Genomic DNA, 19,772 nt, shown 5'->3' with positions numbered 1-19,772 from the left:
GTGCGGGTGGCCCAGAGGTGCTCTCTGAATCGCTCCGCAAGTAGGCGGCCTGTCTCCCCAATATAGAGGAGGCCACACCGGCTGCAGCGGATGCAGTAGATGATGTGGGTGGAGGTGCAGGTGAATCTGTGGCGGATATGGAAGTGCCAACCTGTGGCACAGCATTTCAACTCCCCCTCCCACTCCACCGAGGATATGCAGGTCATTGGACTCATCCACCGCCAAACCACAACAACCCGATGGTCGGAGGAGGAGCGTCTTATCTTCCGACTGGGAACCCTCCAACCGCAGGGTATGAACTTGGACTTCACCAGTTTCTTCATCCCCCCTCCCCCCACCTTGTCTCAGCCGGATTCCTCCAGCCCGGCACCGCCTTCCTGACCTGCAGTCTTCTTCTTGACCTCTCCGCCTCCATCCTACTCCGACCTATCACCCTCACCTTGACCTCTTTCCACCTATCACATTTCCAACGCACCTCCTCCAAGTCCCTCCTCCCTACCTTTTATCTTCTCCTGCTGAACATTCTCTGCTCATTTCTGAAGAAGGGCCTATGCCCGAAACATCGAATCTCCTGTTCCCTGGATGCTGCCTGACCTGCTGTGCTGTTCCAGCAATAAAGTTTCAACTTTGATCTCCAGCATCTGCAGACCTCACTTTCTCCCCATATGTATATGACACCTTGCTACACCAATGTCAGAATTTCTGCATTGACCAGCAACTTAGATGGTAAGCACACTGCATGTGTTTCAAGTAGCAATATGTGAAAGTCAGGGCAAATAGTCCTTCTTAGGTAAAGGGGCTACAGTCGGTCAGGGGATATTCCCACATTCAGTCAAGGAGCTCATCCAATTACACAGCAGTTAGTTGGCTACAGACAGTCCTGCAGGTCAGGTGCACGCAGTCCTGGGATTGCAAGTAAATGCACCAGGGACTGTTGAGACATCAATGCATGGGCTGGGATGGTTTTCCTTCCAATGAGACAAAGGGATGGATATGATGCAAGTGAATGCAAGAGTAGTAAGTGATGCATGAGCCAGATAGGTATTATGGTGTTCCTATCGAGTGAGTAGTGAACGTTTACAGTTTGGAATGATGAGTTGGTTATGAGACCTTGAGTGGACATAATGCATGTTATACTGAGAGTTGTAGACCATGACTCCACTGAGTGAGAAGAGTGTACAGTAGCAGGATGAGAGTGAGTGCTGGATCTCTGAGCATGAGGTAGCAGAATGAGGATGGTGATGCTTAACCTTGTGGAGTATAGAAGATCATAACCTTTTTGCAACATCGCTAGACATTTTAGCAACATCGCTAGACACGTTTTAATGTGGGACACAGCATTGGCCCATTATGCACACACTATCCAGTGTGGCTGGGTCTTGTGGTATGGCCTGGGCACTATAAATCTTATTCACAACACTTTAACTGTAAATGAGAAAATTCAGCCCTGTGAATTAAAACCCAACCTGGTTCATTGTGTCCTTCTGGGAAGGAAATCTGCCATCTTCACCCAATCTGGTCTAAATGTGACTTCATCCCACGCCAGTGTGATCCACTTGTAACTACCCTCTGAAATGTCCTAACAAACCAATAAGTTGGTAAGGGTGGCCAAAAAATACTGACCATAGCAATGGCAGACAAATCCCATAAATAGAAAAAGTTCTCCTGCAGCATGAATTACTACTTCTGGCAGAGGAGGAAATTAGAGAGAAGGCTGAAGAAGCCAAAATGGCAAAATAAACTGTGCACACTTACATTAAAATGTACTCCACATAACCATACAGATATGTAGAATGGGTTTTGGGTGGTAATCCTCTTAGTTTAATGGCAGAAGTGAGTCCATGCTAAGAAGGTGGTAAGTTAATTGCAGAATATAAAACAAATAAATGAATGACAGCCATGCTCTTTATTTCTCTGGCTACTTCTTCCTCCCATTAGGTAAAACTATCAGTAAGAGACGTCCACATTTTCAAACTGGATTCTGGCTCTGGATCTGAGGACAAATCATCTAACTTTGTAATGAATTAGTCTGTGGCAATGGGGTCAATAGTGAATATAGTTGGTTGCTATGCTCTCTCAGTTTACAACAGTACAGTTGGAGGGTAAGGAGTGTTTGTCATACTGCTGACATAATGTAAATGTTCTCAAAGCATTAGCACGACCAATTTTGTTAAACCAAGCTTGCATTTCACAATATAATAAATAGACTTTAAAATGGTTCTTTCTGTATTGAATCAGCACATTGTTTAAAGAATGTACTACGATCAGTGACAAGCATACAATGGGGAAGATTTAATTAAACAGCTAACTGAAACAAATTTACTATGAAAGCAAAAGAATACATGTACTCTGCAAAATACATGAGCCAGCCTTCTAATTATTATTTATTTTTTCAGGCAAATTAGATCGAGAAACTTATTCAGTGCTTCCTCTTCCACTCTAACTTGTACTGATAACACACCCAACCAATTTGCTATGACAAGAGACTGTTGCTTTACATTGTTGGGGAATATTTAGAACACTAATCACAATGATACCTTTAATTCCTGTATCAATAACAATTTTATTTAAGTCACCGTACAGTTAAACAAATATTGCAACAAGATAAGAACTTGGGTCTGTGCCCAGCTACCCCCAAGAGAGTTTAGGTAAATAAATGTGTTACCACAGTGAAGTAGCAGACTAAGTGACAGCTGCCCTTTCTCTCCCCACCCAAATAAAGCATTTTCCACTTGTGCATGCAGCTGTTCTAATACCTCCCAGAGAAGAAAAGATTTTCTTTAAAATTATCACCAAGTAAAAGATTTATTCTTTCTTCATCTATTCAAATACTGTTTGATTATGTATCACAGACACTTCTCATCACAATGGCATTTAAGAGCCCAACCACACAAGCAGCTCCACACCTTCTACATCACACTATTTCTCCCTTTCCTCTTATCTTCAATTCTGATGATTCGCAGCTTTCTTTTTTCCTGTGGGTTTATGCGGATTCTTGATGTTTGTGACAGGCCACGATAGGGGAAGCTCTTATCACTGTGGGGTTCGGAGGCCTCAGTAAATTGAAAATTGCAAATGAAATCCACTGAGCTTAAATTCATCAGCTATTATGTCAGATGACCTTTGGCAGTTGCTGATAAAATTGAGAGAATGTTAGCGCTGATCCAATTTTCATCAGTAACCATTCCTTTCACTTCATTCACAGTCAGGTTGCAGACACACGGGAAGTGAAAATGATAGGGTTTCTAGAGAGCTACATTGTATTGAAGATTAAGATTTTTTACCCCTATTTCCAAAGGTTGGCCCTCAGTCCCCTGTCTGATATCTACAATTGTCCAATCAGTTTTAATATCTGCTTCTCAGGACATGTAAGCCATCCTGACAGATAAATGCTTACAGCAGAAAATGTTGAACTTAATAGTTTTGCTTTAGAAGTACTGAGGGTCACAGTGTAAGAATATTGACTGGTGCATGTTGGTTTAATCTGACATTCTGAAGGAATGTGACTCTAGTCTCTTGAAGAAGCTGAGTTCCAATAGGTTTTGTCAGCAGTTCGCAAAATTGAAAATGTATATGTCAGTAACTCTTTCTAGCTGCTCATAAATAGTGTAAATGGTTGTCAACTGTGATTTAACACTGCATCCATAACTCAATTCAATATAACCTGCTGTGTTGCTTTTATTACATTATTAACATTATTAATATTGTTTAATTTTTAAACTTTAAAAAGTAAGCAATTGTTTTCTCTGAAAATACAGTTTTTTTTTCTGTGATGCATAGTATCATTATTTTGTTTAAGTGTAATTTTAACTCTTCAGTTGTAGAGTTTCCATTTGCAATTACAGTTAGCCCAAATTGGTATCCTGTTTGATACCGATTTTTCTTACATACATTTTCTCGGTAAAACCAGCCATCCATAGCGTGAATTTAGCTCACATTCTTGGCTTTATATAGCTCCTGTAAATAATCTAGTCAGTTCATAAAGCTGTAATTCCTCTGCACCACATGGATTTACATAGTCTCTTTGTATAATGTCGATAGCGTACAGGTAGATTTGCACCTCGTGGACTATATAACTTCTCTGTGTGATGTTTTTATTCCACAGTCTGCAGTTTCCTGTATTCCTTATCATTTGAGTTTTGGAACAAATAAGCTCTGAATATAAAGCAATAGATTTGGAAATGCTGGGAATACAGTCTGATATCCAAGAATGAATATACGAGAAAGGCATGGGTGGAACAATCCTTTACAATTATCAATGCAAAAAGAAAGATAATTTGTGAAATATATTCACACTGTAAAATGTCTCACAGTGAGTAAATTACTCAACTCCACAACTGTCAACCATCCAAATTGCACAAGTTGGAGTTTATTGGAATATTCCCCATTTTTCTGGATAAGTGTAGATCCAAAAACACTTAAGAATCTTGACTCTATCCAGGACAGGCAGCCCACTGATTGGCACCACATCCAAAAACATTCACTCCCTCCACCATTGACATACAGTAATAGCTGTATGTGGTATTCAAATGTTGCACTGCAGCAACTCACCAAAACTCCTTAGACAGCAATTTTCAAATCTGTGACCACAATCATCATATGTGGTTGCATACCTGTACATTTCATTGATCATTGATGTCCTGACAGACTGAATCTTGCAGGGTCAGAGGACAATGAGTTTTGGCTCTATCTCTGAATTCCCCCAGATGCAGAGAATCATAAATTGCGCCCCTATTTCTATCATGGCATCCAGCTAGTGAGATCCATTATTCATTCGAAGTCCACTGGGCTAACCAAAGACCACAATAAAGTTAACTCTATGTGTATGTTTTCTTTAGTCAATTACCATGACTCCTTCATTGTCATTTCAATATAGGCTGCCCTAGAGCTTCAAAGTGTATGATAGATCTTAAAGGTCGAGAGATGTCCCTTGAAGAGATGTCTATCGCTTCCTTTGAGAAAACCCCATACAGCAGCTTCGATGTGATGTAACCAATACCACATGCTCAGACACCTATTGAGCGTGCATTGAGTTTCAGAAGAAGCAACTCAGGTGCCTGGACTGGGCAAGATGGTCCCTTCCTGCCATTCCAGAATAAAGACCAAGTCTTTCAGCTTACATTTATATGGCACATCAAATGGAATAGAATCCCTCAAGACACTTCACAAAGCACTTCACATGAACTATATTTTATACACATACAACAAACTATTTCAGGCAGAATGTTTTCATTTGCTGCATCTTAGTAGTTAAAGAGGTCATTCCTTGCCAGGCAGGTTCTGCCACAAGTGCCACACATGAAGCAACTGAGTGCTATTTTATAGATTGGTGTTTTCAGTTTTGGCATCTATTGCTAAGCTGTTATATCCACTGCTTATCGTGATGGTTCATACCAACCCACAGGGGATATCATCATTTTCCTCTTTAATCAGCTAGTGACTGTCAGGTATGATCATATTTGAGGTCTCTATGTAACAATTGCAATGATCCTTGAAACAGATCTTTGGCTTTCTCAGAACAAAAAAAAATCCTTGCACATGCCTTTTGTTTTGATCCTGCAAACATGCCTACGCTAATGGAGCTGTATCTATTTGATAATCACTAACAATCTGAGAGCTCTAGCTTTGAAAGTGCTGCTGAATTTGTGATTTTGTCATGTAGGATATACCTATAATGCACATCAAATGGCAACAATGGAAATTGCTGAATTTCTTGACAGTTGTAAATCATCCATGTTACACATCCAGATAAGAAGATGCTGAGAATACAAGAGGTTGGTTCAAAGGGTTAGCTTGGTGTTTATTCCAGACATATTTTGAGAGCCAACCAAAGGTGGTAGTTGATTTCTCTCTACATGTTTCAAGTCCTGCAACAGGGGACAGATTGTCAGTTACAGTGGACATGTGGTATAAGAATTTGCTAACCACTTTTAGGGGATTATTTAGTGTGATCAGAGCTGGAGATGCAATATTTTGTTTCAAGACCACAATTTTCTTAATTAAATAGTCAGGGAAACAAGTTATAGGCAGGGAGAGACAATTCATGAGTCTTTGGAGCTGTATTTCTGTGTGGATGATTAACACAGCATTGTCATAATAGAGGTGTTTGCTTAACAGGATGCCATGTTTTGACTTTGCTTTCAGTCTTGGTAGATTGTAAAACTTTTCATTTCATCTCATGTGCAAGTTGACAAAAGTTTCTGAGTCTGCTGGGAAGACAAAGGTCAGGCTATTATCAAACAGGGTTGGGGGGCTAGAACACAACCTGTCTCCCTCAATCTTCAATTTGAAAATATCAGAAGTGAAGCAATTGAACGACAAAATGCAGTGCAGCCTATCATGGAAGAAGTGGGTGAAAATGATGAGTTTGGATGAACATTCAGTTTTCTGCAAAATTTTATAGAGTCTTGCTCTGCTGTCAGTGTCAAATGCCATGTGAGATCTGTGAAAGTAAAGAGGTACACCATGTTTCCCATAACGTTTTTGCAACTGGCAAATGGAGAAGATCATATTCAAAATAGATCTGCTGGCATGGAAACTTTACTGTGCTTCTTGGTCTGTAATTGGATGGAATTTCTTAATTATGATCCCAGCATGTGCTGCAATGCTTAGGGGTAAACTTGTCCTGGAGATTTCATAGTCTCCCTTGTTACCTTTATTTTGTTTTTGTAGAATGTTAATCATCACATTATACATATCCTGTGGAATGGAGCTTGCTTTCCAGACAAGAAGGAGGTGGTTATAAAGATGTGGCAGAAGATGAGTCTTTCTGTGGTTGATCAGTTTGACTGGGGTTTCATCCTTGCCAGTGCCTTTCAGTTAAGAAGCAGTCTATAGCCTTCTCAAACTAAACTAAAGCCAACTCATTAACAACAGGAAGCTGTAGGAGAGCATCAAACACAGTGTGGGGAGATGTCCATCTCACAGGAGTGAAGGTCACAGTAATGTTCAGCCCAGCAGGATATATTTATTTTAGTCAATGAGTATTTCACTATTCAGGACTTTTCGGGATGATCACTTGATATAATATTTGGATTACTTTTGATACAAGTTGATGCAATTTTTATTTGAGCAGTATCTCTTTTGTATGGCTATCTCATCTACTTTCAGGTTTTGCAGTGTATTAGCTGTTGGATTTATATCATGTAAGGTTTGTTTTTGGCATCGATGACAGATGTTACCTCAGCCAAGTTACTTGGGATGGGTTCTGTCTTTGCCAATGCATGTGACTGATACTTCACAAATGATTGAACTTGGCAACTTCCAAGTTTCATCAATCCCAGCAGCAATGCTCCTTGGTAAATTTTTGATGAATATCAATTATCCTAATAACATTAATGACATTTGGCACCATTATTTGTATAAAGGATGGTAATGCCGCTACTGTGTTTGGAACTGTGAGACGTTTGCAGATGCACCTTCGGTGAATGACCCTGGATCATTGCGGCTTTAATACGTGAGGAGACTTTGAAACAGCCTTGCTAGAGACTTATTGTTATTCTCAAGGCAACATAATATGAATATAATATTTGAAGAAGTGTGCACATTGCTGTTGATGGAAGGTATCCTGTGAGCTTATATGTTACTGTTTAATGGTGTTTATGTCAGCATGACTGAGTTTTATCATATTAATAACTATGCTGTGGAACTGTCAACAAAAGTACAGAATCATCTGAAATTCTGCTTAACTTCTGAATTATGATCTGCAGCCAAGATGTTATCACAAATCTAGAGATAAATTAAATAGCACCAGAGAGAAGGTAATGATTCCTTGCATGAACCATCAACTCTGGATCTGGATTGAGGGTTCCAATGGAAACCTCTGGTCAATCTTGTCCATGCACAACTTGCTTATTAGGAGTTATGAAGTGTTCCAATCTGCCAAACAAAAATCTGTTTTTGTTGTGTTTCGTTGTACTGGATAGTAATAGTGTGTTATTGAATGAGTGAGCAAGTGCTTACAACCAGACTAAGTTGTGAAGGTCATTGACAAGTGTCATCAGATCATGTGATTATAATATAATGCAAGGCTTTAGGCAAATTTTAAAACTTAAAGTGGATCAAACAGTCTCCAAAGTTAGATTTATTACTATTTTCAAATATCCTGTTCAATTGCCCCAGTCAAGGTAAATAATACAAAAAAAACACAAATTTTAAAATCTGAAAATCTTTTGATTCTAAATGTAATTTCAAAAATATTACTACTGCATTGCATATGCTTTACTCTGCTTTCCATGCTAATATCTTTGTGTCTTTATTTTACTCCTCCATTTTGAAAGTCTTGTAAAAAAAGGTTATAGTGTCTTATGGAGCAAGCAATTTATAATGCTGTTTTGGAAACCCCTTTTTCCCCATTGTAAACAGGTTGTCATTCCCGCTGATTACACATATCAACTGCAGGTTAATATTGAGGTCAATCAAGCTCTTAACAAGCTCAATTGACTTTTGCTTATTTATTTACATTTGGTGGACAGGCTGTCAATTTCAATGTCCGTCCACCCTCCACATTATAAGGGTCAGGTCTTGGTAGGTAGGAAGGCAGAGGACTGGGAACCCACCCTATTCTACGTGCCACCCTATTGAAAATATAACCAGTGAAGCATGTGATATCCAGCCCTAAGCCTAATTCATCCTGAATTAGAAACACACTGTCATTCCTTCACTATTGCAGAATTAAAATTTTGGAGGTTCAAGTTCATCTTGTGTAAATGTAGAATTCCACAATGGAGAGCTGTAAATTTGTTAACCATCTACAATGTACTGCAGCAGAGCATCAACTTCAACAGCACTTTTGAATACACAACCTCTACCACCTGGAAAGACAGGGATAGCAAACACTTGCAGGACAGATGTTTACAAAGCAAGGGGCTGGACATCTTGCTACTCTGACCGCCTGAGCTTCCACTTGCCTGCCACTTCAACATACCACTTTGTTCCCTGGCCAACATCTCTGTCTTAGGCTTACTGCAGTGCTCCACCAAAACTCAATGCAAACTAGAAGAACAGCACTTTATTTTCCACTTCAGAACTCAAAAGCCTTCTGTACTCTTGCCTGAGTTTCTCCCATGTCCTTACTCCAACTCCCACATACCAGGCCTAGTTATCACGTGGTCTGCTAGTAACACAACTCAATGTTAGCCATTAATAGTCCTTATTAATAGCCATTCATTATCCTGATCATTATCCACTCTTTTGTCCAACTGTTCTTCCCTCATTTTGGGCTCTATCTCCACTAATCATTTATTTCTTACTCCCTGCCCCCATCCTACCTTCTGAATGAAATGCATTCTGCATGAAATTTTCCAAGTTACCATCAGTTCTGAGGAAGGGTCACTGGACTCAAAACATTAACTCTTATTTCTCTCGATAAATGCTGCCAGACCTGCTGAGCTTTTCCAGCAATTGCTGCTTTTAGTTTTTGATCTTGCCAATCTGATTGACTGGCAGTTGCAAAGTTCCTGGGTATGTCAGAGTGCCATAGTGAATGCAGCTGGGACCAATAAGCAGACCCAATGAACTCCATCAAAATTGATGGCATTAACCAGGGATGGTCTTTCCAGCATAGGGAGGGAAGTGGAGGGGTTCATGTAAAGTACATGTGGATAGGAAGGAAATGGGATACTGTCTTTTAGAGGAACACCCAATGGACAAAGGGTATTCTTGAAAGTTGGAAACCCCTTTTTCCCCATTGTAAACAGGTTGTCATTCCCGCTGATTACACATATCAACTGCAGGTTAATATTGGGGTCAATCAAGCTTTTAAAAAGCTCAATTGACTCTTGCTTATTTATTTACATTTGGTGGACAGGCTGCCAATTTCAATGTCCGTCCACCCTCCACATTATAAGGGTCAGGTCTTGGTAGGTAGGAAGGCAGAGGATTGGGAACCCACCCTATTCTACATGCCACCCTATTGAAAATATAACCAGTGAAGCATGTGATATCCAGCCCTAAGCCGTACATCATCCTGAATTGGAAACACACTGTCATTCCTTGACTATTGCAGAATTAAAATTTTGGAGGTTCCTCATGCACTACATGGACTGCATTGATTCAAGGAAGTGGCTCTTTGAGGGCAACTAGTGTTTGATAATAAATGTTGGCTTTACCAACAAGGTTTATGTCCCAAGAATGAATATAAAAAAACATGGCCCATATGACCCCATTAAGTCCATTGATCTGTTTCAGCCACTTAAAAAAATGAGGAGTGTTATTGGCAACTTGTATGATAAAATATGCAATTTACTTTGACCCTGATGGCTCACTTTGGCAGTGAGCCTAAAAGGTCAGAAAACGTCCAGGACTGAGCACTTAATCTATGCTGTAATATCTAATCTCATTAGAAAGTGTGATTGTAAACATAATATTTGTCTTAGCACCTACAGGATAGCTTCCAAAAGTAGAAGTCGGGACCCCAGGTGGGTTTGTGAGCTATATTTTTGGGGTCATGAGATCTGGGGCAGTAATTGCTGCCATGGAGTTTGGAGCAAATTACAACAGTCATGTTTTCACTCTGTTAGGCCTTTCATCCCACAGTTCTAACTAAACATCGCAACAATTTCATCGTTCAAAATGGGGTCATAGTGGAAAAATGTTTGGGAAACACTGATCCAGACAATAAAATTGCCTGATTGTTGTTCAGTAGCCCCTCCTGAAACACAGCAAAGAGAGCTGGAAGAATGTGACTTCATGGTTAAATACCTTACCGATATGTAGGATGTCAATTATACGTGCAAGATAGCTGTTTGAACAACATACTGGAGAGTCAGCACCATCTGTAGAACCACAACAATATGTGCCAATAACTTCAGAAACCGTGGAGAATATTTTCATTTAAAAAAAGCTTTTTAAATACAGAATACAAGTTGATATTCTGAATTAACTAAAATCATTTTCAAACATTAAGTTTATGGCCAGATAAGTATACAGAAAAACAATTCATACTGAACCAATTTTTTTTGATTCTGAGACATGAACCACTTGTCAAGAAATAAAATCAAATTGGTTCTAACCTTCTGTCAGGGATATGTATTAGTGCAGGGAGTGATAAAACAAACTTTACAGTCCTATGTAGCACCTGTCACAGGTGCTGAACATTAATCAGTTATTACTGTAGTTTATTCTACCAGTGACAAGTTGCAATTTTCCACTGATTCAGCTAGTTTGTCAGGTGGGAATTATAGCATAGTGTGTGTGACAAAACACATCACCCTTTTGCAATTCCTAGCTTCTCCTCTCCTTTCTGAAAACAATATAAGGGAACTCAGAAGTAATAAGGCGGAATGTATAATTAATTACCCAGCTTGCTCTAATTAGGGTTGAATAAGTTGTGTCCCTCTCATCATCACAAATGTGCTGATGGGTAATACCAGTTTATGCTATATTAACTGCAAATATGCAATCCCTCTGAGAGCACTTTCCTTGATGAATTTGATGAATGTGACAATAATTAGCAGAGACAGATGAGAGCTAAATTACTACTGACAATGTAATGCTATCTGGCTCGAGGGCCTGGGAATGTGGCAAGCTCGCATAGCAGGGACCAGGCCCATTTCTAATTAATAGTCTTTTAGCCAGAGAAAAGGAATGGTAATTGTTTTCGTCAAAGGCTGCAGGGAGCTATCAGGGTAATAAAGTTAATTAACAGAACAAACAATCTTTCACTGCTTTACTAGAAGTGGAAAAGAGTGTAATTCAAACCAAAGAAAGATATGACTAGATGATATGATACCAGCGGTATTTTCATGCAAGAGACTTGGGGAATAATTTAGAATAATCACTTATTCTTCCCATTTTTGTTGGCATCCCTCACATCAGACACACAATAAAACTGTTGAACTATTTTCCAGTATGATTTCAAGCCCTGAGTTTTCAATTAAACATGTTTTTCACTGTCTCCGTTTTAATTGAGTTCATGTTTCATATTCCCATTGGCTTCTCTTCATAGTATTTAAATTGCTATTTCAATACTCGTTTGTTTCTCTTATATTTTATTTTTTGCCACCCTCATGAGAAAACGTATACTTTACCCCTGCAGTAATTTAATGATTTCTGTAATGTTTCACATTACATGTTTATGATACTTAAGCTTTAAGCAGATTTCACTGTGCGCTCCATTGACATACTCTGTTCCAATATGATAATTGACCATACTCACTAATCAGCCATTTCTTCCCAACTGTGCAGATTATGTCGGTGCATTAGAAAATCAAGAACAGGATGTACATAATGCCCTGCTTTTCAAAGCACATTGTGTAGTTAGTTATTCGAAAGCTTTTTTTAACTACAGCATTTTGCACAGTAGACATGGAAATTGATTTCAATACCTTCTACCAGGTACAACAGAACAGTGGCATAATTAAAATAATAGTGCAGACCTTACCATTGTATTCCTGCTGACATGCAGGGACATTTTGGTTAAGACCTTAAAACGGATGGCTGAGTGACTGTTGGAAACAGGCTGAAGCTTCATTAGATTTTGCAAATTGAGTCCTATTATGTTGGCAATACCAAATGGAATTTTCAAGTACAGTCTCTGTCACTTTAGAAGAATTGTCTGAAAACTGTTTGCAATTTCCCATTTCCATCATAGCCTATAAAGTTATAAAGTTGGTACATATGGTATTTATGGTCTGTTAAATATGTTATCTACTTTGAGTAGGAGATGTTGCTGCCTCAATGAAAAAATGTTGCAAAGTGAACAAGTGTTGATTTTTTTTTTAAAAAGTGATATTCTTTGAATTTATCACGTAAATGTTCGATAATGTTCAGTTTTTCCACCTGTCAGGTCTGCTCTCTACCTGCTTCTGAAATCTCTGTTTTCCCAAACTGACTGTAACTGTCTTCCCTCTGAGGAAGTGCCTCATCTTTTGATTCCCATATGTATTGCTCCCCTGCCAATTCTTTGTCAGTGGTCCAAATTCTTATGTGCTTCTCAAAGAGTGAGTAGGATCTCAGGTACAAAATATCCGGGGTGCAGCAGTGCCATAAGTGAAGTATTCTCACATTTAGGTCATCACTTTGCAGGCTAAGTTAACATTGGGTACCAACCATCCTTAACTTGCCTGAACCTGCTGTGCTCTGTGGTGGAATCACAGGATTTCTGCCCCTTTGTACTCTGTGAGGTATTTCAAAAGTTTGAGCAGATCCAAATGGATAAATGATAAGGTTTTTAAATGGTTTTCCTCCTGCGTGGTGCAAAGTATTGTAACATTCTGTAACAAATTCTACAAACAGGAATATGAATGTGTATAACTTAAGATTTAGGCCAAAGTCTTTCATTGCACCTCCTGCTTTTGAATTGTAGAATTTTCTATTCTTTCACACTTGGTTTGTTAACATAGCAAGATTTTGAGAAAAAAAACTTTGTTTTGCATCACTGTCTTCATAAATCCATTAATCTTGAGATGTTGACATCATATTAGCCAGGCATAGATGATTGTTTGAAAGGAGTACACAATTGCAGTGAATACCTTAAAATTGTAACCATTTAAATTGAGACATATATAGTTGTTTAATAAAAGCTTATTAAAAGATTTTTATGTGTTATAAACTAGAATATTTTTATAATTGGGGTTGATGATATATTTTGAGATGATACCTCGAAATTTAAGGTAAATGAAGGAGGTCATGTGACCTATTCTGATGTCCATCTGACAGTAAAACTGGGAAAAATAAAAATTGAAAATGTGAGATAAATCAAAGAGTCTAGAACAATCTATGGAGTGATAAACAGACGCTTCTAATTGAAATGTAGTACAGTATTTTGATTTTTGCGCTTGGGTCGTTTGATGGTTAAGAATCAAATAAAAGCTTATTTTATTTTATAGAGAAAAAGGCATAAAGTATTTAAGTAGGGCTATAATGGCAAAAGTACCTTGGTTCACAATGAGTAGATGTTGAATCTCCAGTATCCCAGAAAATTGTTGAAGGTACCAGTTATGCTGTAATCTGTCCATTTACTCTTAAAATGAAAGAAAATTAAATCAGAGAGACCTAATTAGCATCACTACTGGAATGCAAGGTTAATGTATTTCACATTGTCATGGGATATGTTATTTTGTCTTCAGCAGATGTTTTACCTGATGCGGCAATGTTTATGTTATCTACTGTAACATAAGAATCTGAGCATTCATATCATGGAATTGAAGAATCTAACAGACATTTATTACCTGTAATTATTATATACAAAATTAATAACATTCTTTAGGCACTTAAGAGTTTGTGCTAATATTAAGATATTAGCTTACAACAGAAGGGCATCCTTCCTGTAGAGTATCGTGCTTAAAGTAATCTGTGGTATTAGACCAATATATCCTTTAATACAGCGATTATATCATGAACATGAATATGCCTCATACAAACAAACTAATATACTGACCATGAGACCTAACACAACATCCCCCTTTTTCCAAAGAAAAACCTTTTCCCAAACAGACATATATAGCTGTACATAGACGTGTATTGTCTATTATAAAAACAGGTAAATCGGAGTTCACAAGTCTAACATTTCAAACTTCAATGAAAAACTTTGGAGGTTTGACAAGTCATTCTGATATTGTGATCATATGCGCATCTAAAGAAGTGCATATTGTTCTCAATTGCACTTGTTTAATAACTTGGTTGTTTTCCTTTTAGTTTCTTTCACTTGACATCACCACACAATCAGCACTGTTCTTCTTCACTCTCTTCATGTATGATTGGTGTGCTGTTCCTTTGCAATGTAGCACTATGATCAATCAGGACATTGTATGATCTAGGCTGGTTGCATATTTAGAAACCTTTCCTGGTATCTAAATATTTGAATTTGGTTTCGTAACTTGCATTGCCTGCCCAGTAGGGGTGGTGCGCATCATGTGCTATACATGCTTTTGCTCATTATGTATTTCTTTCATTCTCTTCTGTTTGTAAAGAAGAATTTATGGGCAGCATGGTGGCACAGTGGTTAGCAATGCTGCCTCACAGCGCCAGAGACCTGGGTTCAATTCCTGCCTCAGGCAACTGACTGTGTGGAGTTTGCACATTCTCCCCGTGTTTGTGTGAGTTTCCTCCAAGTGCTCCGGTTCCTCCTACAGTCCAAAGATGTGCGGGTTAGGTGAATTGGCCATGCTAAATTGCCCGTAGTGTTAAGTGAAGGGGTAAATGTAGGGGAATGGGTCTGGGTGAGTTGCTCTCCTGAGGGTCGGTGTGGACTTGTTGGGCTGAAGAGCCTTTTTCCACACTGGAAGTAATCTAATGTCCTGTGTCTTGGATAGATTTAAACAGTTGGTTAGTGGGCAAGGTCATTCCCATTAGGCTTCCAAGCATAAATTCTTTTAGGGACAGTAATAATCTCTTATTCATTGTTGATGCTTGAAAATACAGCCATGCAATGTAGAAATCTTGCTCTGTTGCTTGATACTTAATGATCATTGATTTGATAATATGTACCATATGCTCTGTTCGACTGTTGGATGGTATCAGAATAGATTATATGGCCTTAATTTGTCTTAAATATGAAAGTATCATTCTAAAATATATCATAAAATCAGTTGTAAAAATCTTATAGCTTTTAATGATTAATGCATTGATCATGAGACGATGATATGATATTGGTCACTCCCCACATTGTATACATATCATAGTACATACTTCTGAAAACCTGAAACTGATATGGAGGTGATAACAAACTCAATGAACCTTTATGACAGTTCCTGTCTTGAAAAATGATGCTCATGACCTTTGCTGTGGCATTCTCCAACAAACTGGTCAATAGACTCTTGGGATTCCTGTCATATGACACCAGTTGGAGTCTACGCAAAAGTGAGGATTGCAGATGCTGGAAATCAGAGTCTAGATTCGAGTAGTGCTGGAAAAGCACAGCAGATTAGGCAGCATCCGAGGAGCAGGAAAATTGACTTTTTGAGCAAAAGCCCTTCCTGATGAAGGGCTTTTGCCCAAAATGTCGATTTTCCTGTTCCTTGGATGCTGCCTGATCTGCTGTGCTTTTCCAGCACCACTCTAATCTAGACGAGTTGGAGTCTATTGATCTGCATGCACTGGCCTTGTATCCCAGCTCAAAAATGAACTTAAGATATTTTTCAAATTAGAGCAATATAGTAAATTTCTTTTATCCTGAAATAATTTATACTCTAATCAAAAATAAATTAGTTCTGCTTTCTTCATGGTGAATACCCAATATATAGCTGTCTGTACTACAGAAATTAATGCTGCTTCATTGTGAGAAACTCTCCTTTTGTCTGAAGTCTCTGTTGTCTAAAGTTGGTGTTCAGCTAGTCTTCAAGTCGATTTCCAAATTTCTACCACCAAGATACTGGAGTCTTTTTCGGCAGACATTGCTTTACATTAGTAGCATTTGTAAGCCTCCAGCAGATTTTTTTTACCTGATGTGGCAAAGTTTATGTTATTTCCTATGGCATAAGAAATTGGAAATAAATGTTGTAATATTGAAAAATCCATTGAAATTTATCATAAACTATTATATACAAATATCATATTCATCAATTACATAGCTGGGCTAATATTAAGTATTGATATTGTGGAGTTGTGAATAATGTAGAAGTTTGTCCGAGGATACAATGGGATATATGGGAGATCAAATGTTAAGGAAATGTATACAGGTAATGGCAGGACTCTGAACAGCATTGATGTACAGAAGGATTTTAGGGTTCAAGACCGTAGCTCCCTGAATATGGCCATGCAAGTAGATCGGTTGGTAAAGAAGGCTTTTGGTATGCTTGCCTTTATTTGTTGGGGAATTGAGTACATGATGTAAGTTTGCTCGCTGTGCTGGAAGGTTTATTTTCAGACATTTCGTCACCATATTAGGTAACATCTTCAATGAGCCTCCGAATGAAGCACTGGTGGTGTAGCCCACTTTCTGTTTATATGTTTGAGTTTCCTATGGTTGCTGATGTCATTTCCTGTTATTTTTCTCAGGGGGTGGTAAATGGGGTCCAAGTCAATGTGTTTGTTGATACATGTCCGATTGGAATGCCATGCTACTAGGAATTCTCGTGTGTGTCTCTGTTTAGTTTGTCCTAGGATGGATGTGTAGTCCCAGTCAAAGTGGTGTCCTTCCTCATCCGTATGTACGGATACTAGTGAGAGTGGGTCATGTCATTTTGTGGCTGGTTGATGTTCAAGTATCCTGGTGGCTAGTTTTCTGTCTGTTTGTCCAATGTAGGGTTTGTTACAGTTCTTGCAAGATATTTTGTGGATGACATTAGTTTTGCTTGTTGTCTGTATAGGGTCTTTCAAGTTCATTAGCTGCTGTTTTAGTGTGTTGGTGGGTTTGTGGGCTACCATGATGCCCACATGGTATCATCATCACCATTGGGAATAATGTCACCACAGGAAATGACATAACCAACCAAAGGAAACTCAAGAAAGTGGGTACACCACTAGTGCTTCATTCGGAGGCTCACTGAAGATGTTACCTCGTATGGTGACGAAATGTCTGAAAATGAACCTTCCAGCTCACCGAGCAAACCTACATCCAAAACCTCAACCTAAGCTACAAATCTTCTCAAAACTCACTAATTGAGTACAGGGTCAGGATGCCATGTTGCAGCTTTATAAGACTTTTGTTTGGACACACCTAAGAGTATTGCATTCAATTCTAGTTGTCACTTTACAAGAAGGTTGTGGGGGCATTGGAGGGGGTGAGAAGAGATTTACCAGGATGCTGCCCAGATTAGAGGGTATGAGCTCTAAGGAGAGGCTTGAAAAATTCAAGTTGTTTTCTCTTGAGTGGCAAAGGCTGACGGGAGATTTGATAGTTTAGTAGATAGTTATGAGATGCATTGATCGGGTTGATGTTCAGAATCTTTTTCCCAGAATTAAAATGTTTAATACTAAGGGACATGCATTTAAGGTGGGGGAGGGGGGAATTCAAAGGAGACATGAGGGGAAAGTTTTTTATACAGAGACTGATAGGAGTCTAGAATGTACTGTATTGGTGGAGGCAAAAATGATGAGGCCATTTGAGGAACGTTTAGATAAGCACATGAATATGAAAAATTTAAAAGAGGCACCATTTTCATGTAGATTGTGGTGTGTTTGTGGGCTACCATGATGCCCACGTGGTATCATCATCACCATTGGAAATAATATCACCACAGGAAATGACATCACCAACCGAAGGAAACTCAAGAAAGTGGGTACACCACCAGTGCTTCATTCGGAGGCTCACTGAAGATGTTACCTAGTATGGTGACGAAATGTCTGAAAATGAACCTTCCAGCTCAGCAAGCAAACCTACATCCAAAACCTCAACCTGAGCTACAAATCTTCTCAAAACTCACTAATTGAATACAGGGTTAGGATGCCATGTTGCAGCTTTATAATACTTTTTGTTGGGACACACCTAAGAGTATTGCATTCAATTCTGGTAGTCACTTTATAGGAAGGATTTGGAGAGGGTGAGAATGAGCTGCCAGAGGAAGTGGTGGAGGCTGGTACAATTACAACATTTAAAAGGCAATTGGATGGGTATATGAATAAGAAGTGTTTTGAGGAATATGAGCCAAGTGCTGGCAAATGGGACTAGATTAATTGAGGATATCTGATCAGCATGGACGAGTCTGTTTCCATGCTGTACGTCTCTAGACTGTATCACTGTATGAATGGAGGCATATGGACCAAGGGTAGGCAGGAGAGATTAGTTTAATTTGGCGTCATGTTCATTATAACATCATGGGCCAAACAGTCTGTCCCTGTGCTGTTGTACTATTGTATGTTCTATGTTCTATTATGTAACAATAGAAGGGCATTCTTCCAGTAGATTGTGATGCTTAAGTGATTTGAAGTATGATGCAGCATGAAACCTTCATAGACTCAGGTCACACTCTGTGATACAGTGATGATATCATGAGCATGCCTCTTAAAACATACTGGCTTATGACATAGACAATAGTGGGAAAACGATTAGAATAAACCATTTTTAAATCAATTTACAGATTCCTCTACAAATTAATGGATATTACAGACAGGCAGCAATTCTGTGTGGAATGAAGAAAAAAAAACCATTTGGCTTTGTGATTTACTTCAGCCAGAACAAGCAATGAAGGAGTCTGTAGTCAAGGAATGTATGAAAATTTGCACCCATCGAAGAATATGTGGAGATTTGCTCTCGCATTACCGGCAGAAGAAATTGCCGTCAGGCTTTACTGCTAGTAGTAGATTTATGAAGTTCTGGAAAACTGAGGAAAGGATCTAGCGATGGTCACTTGAAGTTGTAGTTCGGTAACGTCAGGATATGGAAACCCAATGGAAGCTGGAAGCAATTGTGGACTTTTACTAAAAGGACTTTAACTCAGTGGAGAGTACAATAGGTGCCAAGTTTAAAGGGGAACATCATTTTCTGTTTTCTTGAAGTATATAGACAAAGGTGAAGTCAACATAGTCCTACTGGACAATACGGCTGTGTCTCATTTGAGAGAGATGGCTTGTGGTGGTTTAACCTAAGGATGACCATGCCTCAGGCGAGGAAAGAGATTGAGAAGTAGTCTTACTTCGGTGGTAGGCAAAGTAATGGAAAGGGTACTGAGGGATAGGATTTATGAGTATCTGGAAAACTGCTTGATGATTAGGGACAGCCAGCACGGATTTGTGAAGGGTAGGTTTTGCCTTACAAGTCTTATTGAATTCTTTGAGGAAGTGACCAAGCATGTGGATGAGGGTAGAGCAGTGGATGTAGTATACATGGATTTTAGTAAGGCATTTGATAAGGTTCCCCATGGTAGGCTTATGTGGAAAGTCAGGAGGCATGG

The sequence above is a fragment of the Chiloscyllium plagiosum genome, chromosome 13 (genome assembly GCF_004010195.1).
Source record: "Chiloscyllium plagiosum isolate BGI_BamShark_2017 chromosome 13, ASM401019v2, whole genome shotgun sequence".
Taxonomy (NCBI): domain Eukaryota; kingdom Metazoa; phylum Chordata; class Chondrichthyes; order Orectolobiformes; family Hemiscylliidae; genus Chiloscyllium; species Chiloscyllium plagiosum.
This window is presented reverse-complemented; position numbering follows the sequence as displayed.